The sequence below is a fragment of the Macadamia integrifolia genome, unplaced genomic scaffold (genome assembly GCF_013358625.1).
Source record: "Macadamia integrifolia cultivar HAES 741 unplaced genomic scaffold, SCU_Mint_v3 scaffold2852, whole genome shotgun sequence".
Lineage (NCBI taxonomy): Eukaryota > Viridiplantae > Streptophyta > Magnoliopsida > Proteales > Proteaceae > Macadamia > Macadamia integrifolia.
The window spans coordinates 36,126-42,125 of NW_024869008.1; positions in this window are offsets into that span (position 1 = coordinate 36,126).

Here is a 6,000-nt window from a genome sequence, read left to right on the forward strand (position 1 = left end):
TCTTTCCAGTCATTGTATCACTAATTGGGAGCCTAATTAATTGAAGAAGAGTGAATCCAGTTGGGGTTCCCTAAAGTTCGGATGAAAAAGTTGGGAATTCGAGATATAAACAAAAGGGTATGTCTTTTTTTTTTTGCTAACGACGGGTATCCAGGCCTTCGGCCTAACTAGTCCCACGGGTCCATATTGACCCCACAACTGCATGGACCGGGTCATACTAGGGATGAATGAGAACCATTCAACTTTCACTGAAAGCAGCGAAGAGCATTAAACACCCCCGTGCGAGTGGCCCAATGTGTGCCTAGTGAGAGTCAAACTCAGGACGTCTGAGTTTATGGCTCGTACCAAGTTCGTTGCTCACCAACTACGCTACCACCTTGGGTTGAACAACACAGATTACAAACAAAACTTGTATCCATATAATTTTCACCCGTACAAGACAATTTTCACCCTTTTACAGAACTTGTAGCCATCCTTTGTATTCACATAAATACCCAAATAAATAACTAAATAAATAAAAACACCTTATTGTTAGGTAAAAATATAGTGACCGAGGCACATATAAGGTTTTAAAAACGATTGAAACCAAAATCAAGTCTGGTCATTTCCGATTTGATCTTATAAGAATGAACCGATTTTGGGAATCAACTCCTTAAAATTATTTCAAAAATAATTTAAAAAACAAAGCCTCATGCTCAGTCTCCAGCTCATCCAACATCAGGGCACGATGGCTAGGGCTGATTCTTGGTAAGGGTGTTAATTGGTTTGGTTTGGTGTAATCGGTTCAATTTGATTTTGCAAGATAATTTTTAGGTGAAAGGTGAAACTAAAACCGAATTGTTTAACAAACGGTTCCAAATATTGAAATCAAAATCGTTTATTAATAATTTTAGTTTCAACGATTTCTTAGGGCTTCTATTTTTTTTTTTTTCAAAAGGGATTCTTTACCTTAAATTTTTTTTTCTATTTATTATTATATGCTTTCTTTTAAATAGCCTCTACTGCGAAACAAGGGGGTAAGGCTGCGTACACTTGCCTCTCCCAGAGCTTGCAGTAACGGGAGCCTCATGTACTGGGTTGCTTTTTTTTTTTTTTTTAGTTGTTTAATGCAAACTTAATCTTTTTTTTTTATCAAAATTTATGTAAATTTAAAACTGAATAACTTAAATTTAACATGCACTGCATATGTTAATCGGTTTACCAATAGTTTAAAAGGTTTGATTCAATTTAAGCCGTTTAACTAAATGATCTCAATTTTGAAATCAAAATTGAACGGTTCCGCATGTTCCTTGGTTTTCTATTATATGGAAATCCAAGCTACAGCCTCGACAAGCTGTATTTGGTTGGAGGCTTGCTCATAGTCAGTTACCGACCAATGAGGAGGTGCACAGATGGGGTGTGATGTTGCCTTCTAGGTGTGGTTTGTGTGGTCGAGCAGAAGAATCCACTCCTCACCTGTTTATTCATTGTGAGTATACCCAGGCTTTGTGGAATTCTTTCTATGAATTATTCGGTATCAGGTGGCAGTCCTTTGTTAGGATGGCGGATCTCTTAGCCTGGTGGAAATAGAAGGCAAAGTCCATAACTTTTTCAAAGTTGTGGTTGTGTGGATTTATCTTTATTCTGTATGTTGTTTGGATGGAGAGGAACGCTAGATATCATGATGGTGTGGCTCTTCATCATAAGCATATTTTTGCGAGGGTTAAAGGAGAACTTGGAATGATTTCCAGCATTCATCTTGAGAAGCCCCTTTTCCATCTCTGACCTATTATGTGCTAGAAGAGTGGGAATTCCTTGTGTAACATGCAAATGTAGGGAGATTGTTGTGCGTTGGTGCCTTCCTTTTTCAAGTTGGATAAAGCTAAACACTAATGGATGCTCTTTGGGTAATCCAGGGAAGGTCGGGGCAAGTGAAATTTTTAGAAATGAGAAGGGCGAGAGTCTTTTGAACTACAGAGAATTTGTCGATACTAGAACGAACTTTGAAGCTGAATTCTTAGCAGTTATTGCTGGTCTTGAACAGATTAAGTTGCATGGTTTTTAGAACCTTTGGATTGAATGCGATTCTTCCACAGTGGTGATCCTTGTATCTAAAGGTCTGGTTCCATAATTTGCTCAACAAACATGGTGGGGTCTTCTACCTTTCATGAATTCAATCAACTAGAAGGCGACGCATTGTTATTGGGAAGCAAATGTGGTAGCCGATTTCTTGGCTAAATCATTAGCTAGATTTGAAGTCTCGTATCCAGTGGAAGTGTGGCTTCGGATGGTTTCTATGGAATTGGATTTGGATGTTGCTCAATGTCCAAGATTTCGATTCCCGCAAATTTTTCCATTTTTTTAGGCTAAGTTTTAGGCAGCCCTCTCCTGCTGATGGCAATGCCAAAGGTGGGGTTGGTTTATTTTTCTCTTAGTCTATCTATGTAAGAATGTAGTTCTAGTTTCTTGTACATTCTTTTTTCTTCTTAATGAAAGTGGGGAAGGTGACTAGGGTTTCTCATGAAAGTGGGGAAGGTGACGAGGAAGGAGATCATGAGGACATTGATGGAGTTCCTGGTATACTCATGCAAGACAGTTTGACTACCCAGGTAACAGTGATTTCTTCAATGGCCTAGGAAGATTTTTCACTCCTTCCTAGAGTATCTCACTCAATTAGGGAATTCGTCACTGAATACCTAACTCAACCATATATTTTTTTTTATTCGAAAAAAAAATTAAGATAAATATTATAAGAAATTTACAAAACATCGTTTGTTCTTTATAGCCATATTCGTCTTAAGTTTAACCACCCCTAAAGCTGGATTCCCACTTTGTACACAAAAAATATTGGTCAAAAAGTGATCTAGGTCATATCTAAGAGAAAAAGTATCCCAAGGCCACCTCAAAAATTTATCACGAAGCCACAAACTATCCAAACCAGCTATATCAGTCATGACCCTGTTCACCGCCCTTCCTTGCTTTAAAATTGCCCTTAATCCAATCAACAATCGCATGCCGTCACCTCAAAAGCCTCTCCTATCATGGCAAAGTCAGCAAGGGAAAATAAGTATTGGTTCTTTGATCAAAGAGCAATAGCCCCTCCAGAAATACCAAGAGAAAAATTAGCCACAGCTGTGACCACAAGAACATGATCAGGAAAGAAGGGCAAAGGCTTATCCAAGATACACTTGGATTCACAATCCATCTCCGTGGTCCGAGTAGGGAGATACTTCTGAGATTTAGCCAACCAAGTATTAACTTGTGATATGACAAGAAGAGGATTGGGGGATTGGGATTTCATAACAATCAAGTTCCTATGATACCACAGAAAATAGCATGTTATCATAAGAGTAGTAAACAAGGAAGACAATTCATTAGAGCCAAGGTTACAAGAGTTGAATAAGTACATTATTAAACTAACAACCGAAGTAAACGGGGCATTAGTCAAACGCAAACCCAATGGGCTAGTAACCCAAATTCTCTGTGAGAACTTACAGGAAAAGAAAACATGAAAAGAATTTTGCTGCTCATTGTGACATAGACCACATGTAGTGTCTATATCCATCCATTTTCGCAGGTTGCTCCTAGTAGGGGTGCCATCCATGGTCAGTTTTTTCCAACAGAATAGCTTAAATTTCGGTGAAGTCTGATTTTCCAAAAAAAGTGCCACCATTGAGAGCAAGGAGATGAGCATACACACCTATTATAGTATCCATTGGAATTAGTATTTGGCTGAGTCAATAGATAATTAGCAGCAAGCTTGGTTTTAAGATATCCCATTTTGGATAGATGACACCACCAAAAATCATTCTCACTGGAGATGGGCATAGTCATAATAAGACTTGAAATATGGATAGGTAAGATAGAAGATAATAAACCAGAATTCCATTGATAGTTGATCATCAAGTCATTAACTAGACTCGAGACGTTCTAATGAATAATTCGTTTTCAAAAAAAAAAAAAAAATGTTCGTGTTCTCTAATAAGTTTGACGGGTCAAATGATTTTATTTTTACATAAGAATTATTGTATTAGGTAGAGCACAAAATTAGCTTTCCAACAAATCCAAGATTGCTTAAATCTGATTATATATATATATATATATATATATCTAAGGAGTTATGTTCCAACCAAACATTATTTGGTGTGCAGAAATATTGTTTAAAAACTCTGAATGAAAAATAAATTTTTACGAATCAAAACAAAATATTATTTTACCGCTCTTTTGGTTTTAAGTTATGTTCTATCACAATAAGATTTATGGACTTTTTAGACTTAAGAGAAAACCCTAGCATTTGAATGTTGAAATCACCCCTACAACTGAAAATTCAGTTATTATTCTTGAACTGGGGAGTTGACTTTGTATCCTTTTGGAATTTGAATTTTTAAATATTTTTATTAGATTCATTTGGGGAGTATTTCCTCATTTATGAATAATATCTCAAGTAAATGATTAAACGATATTTGGCATAAACAAATGCCAAACCAGTGCCTTGCACTAAGGCAACAGTCTCCTCGACCCCAAAAATACCACCTGGACGCCAAGGCGGCGCCTTGACAACATTGTACAAAGCTAAATGAAAGAACAAGCACCTAGTTCCTATTTAAAAAAATAAGAGACAAGGAGCTTTATCGATCAAGGTCATACCAAGCCTATAATAAACACAACGGAAGTTTAGGAAAGACTGATGGAACATAGACTAATCCATTAAACTAGAGGACCAAAAGTTCAACATGGCTCAAGCCTTTACAGAGTACATTTTCAAACTTAGGTAATTGATGGAATAAGTTAGGATTTCCGTCTGGGTTAGTGAAAGGAGTTGTTGAACAATTGCAGCTATTTGCCTGCTCAGTTTAGATGTTGAATTTCTTAGGGCCATTTTCCCACCATCAGATTTGCATTTTTGAGGGGATCTTCCAAAGGATATCATAACCAAAAAAAAAAAATCCAAATATCTGAAAGGCTAGGATAGAATGGACACAAGGAGTCAGAGAAGGGTCTTGTAGAGAACTCAACACTAAGCACAAATATCTTGATCTTCAGATTATATAAAGAACTGCTTCAAAGGTGTTCCATCTATGCTGATCTGTTTTGGGGATTTTTATTATTAAATATTTTTGAGAAATCTGGAGATAGAACATGTCTCATCAACCAGAAACCTATTTTTATCTCAACTACCAACAAAACATCAAATGGACTGTACTGATAGAAAATCTATGTAATCACATGGAGATCAGATAAGCATATAATACAATTACTACATAGACAAGAACATCGTACCTGAATCCATGAACAATAATAACTTATCGAATCTCTTTTCGTATGCTCCTCGTTCAATACGATCAATGTTGGTCTGGTCTACCCTCTTTCCCTTTTGCTTTTGGTCGTTAGCCTCACTTAATGGGTCAGTGATAACTATATATAGGGGTGAGGGTAGGGACCAACCCTGCAATAAAATTAGGGTTTCCTCCCCATTAAGGAAACAATACCTTAGGCCCACACATAGTAATAAATACTTCATACCATTAAGGTGTGCTAATAGAATCCAATATCTCCATAGAGATCACTTACCAATAATATTAGATTCTTTCTGCTTACTCCATCTTTAGTCAACACCACTAAACCGGTTTTGGAAACAAATCTTTGACTATGCTAGCCCACCTAATAGGAAATCTTACAATCTCCCACTTGGGCAGCATATGTCACAAGTTTTAGATTTTAAAATTTATTTAAAATGACTTTTCGGTTTAGATAAACTGAATGTGGCCACAAACAAAACAGTGTCGAATGGAGTGCACCTTAAACCAAATGCCTTGGTCCGAATGAGAATTACAAACACCCAACCGTATTGATCATCACATCTAAAGCGATATGAGACCACACACGTCAAAGTGCTCATAACATCACCGACTTGGGCTGAGCAGTATGAAAGTGTGGTATGGAAATAACATGCTATAGTGATCATCATGTCTATTTTCAAATTGGTCCTGGGTCGAAAACCAAATGAGCCCTATGAGACAG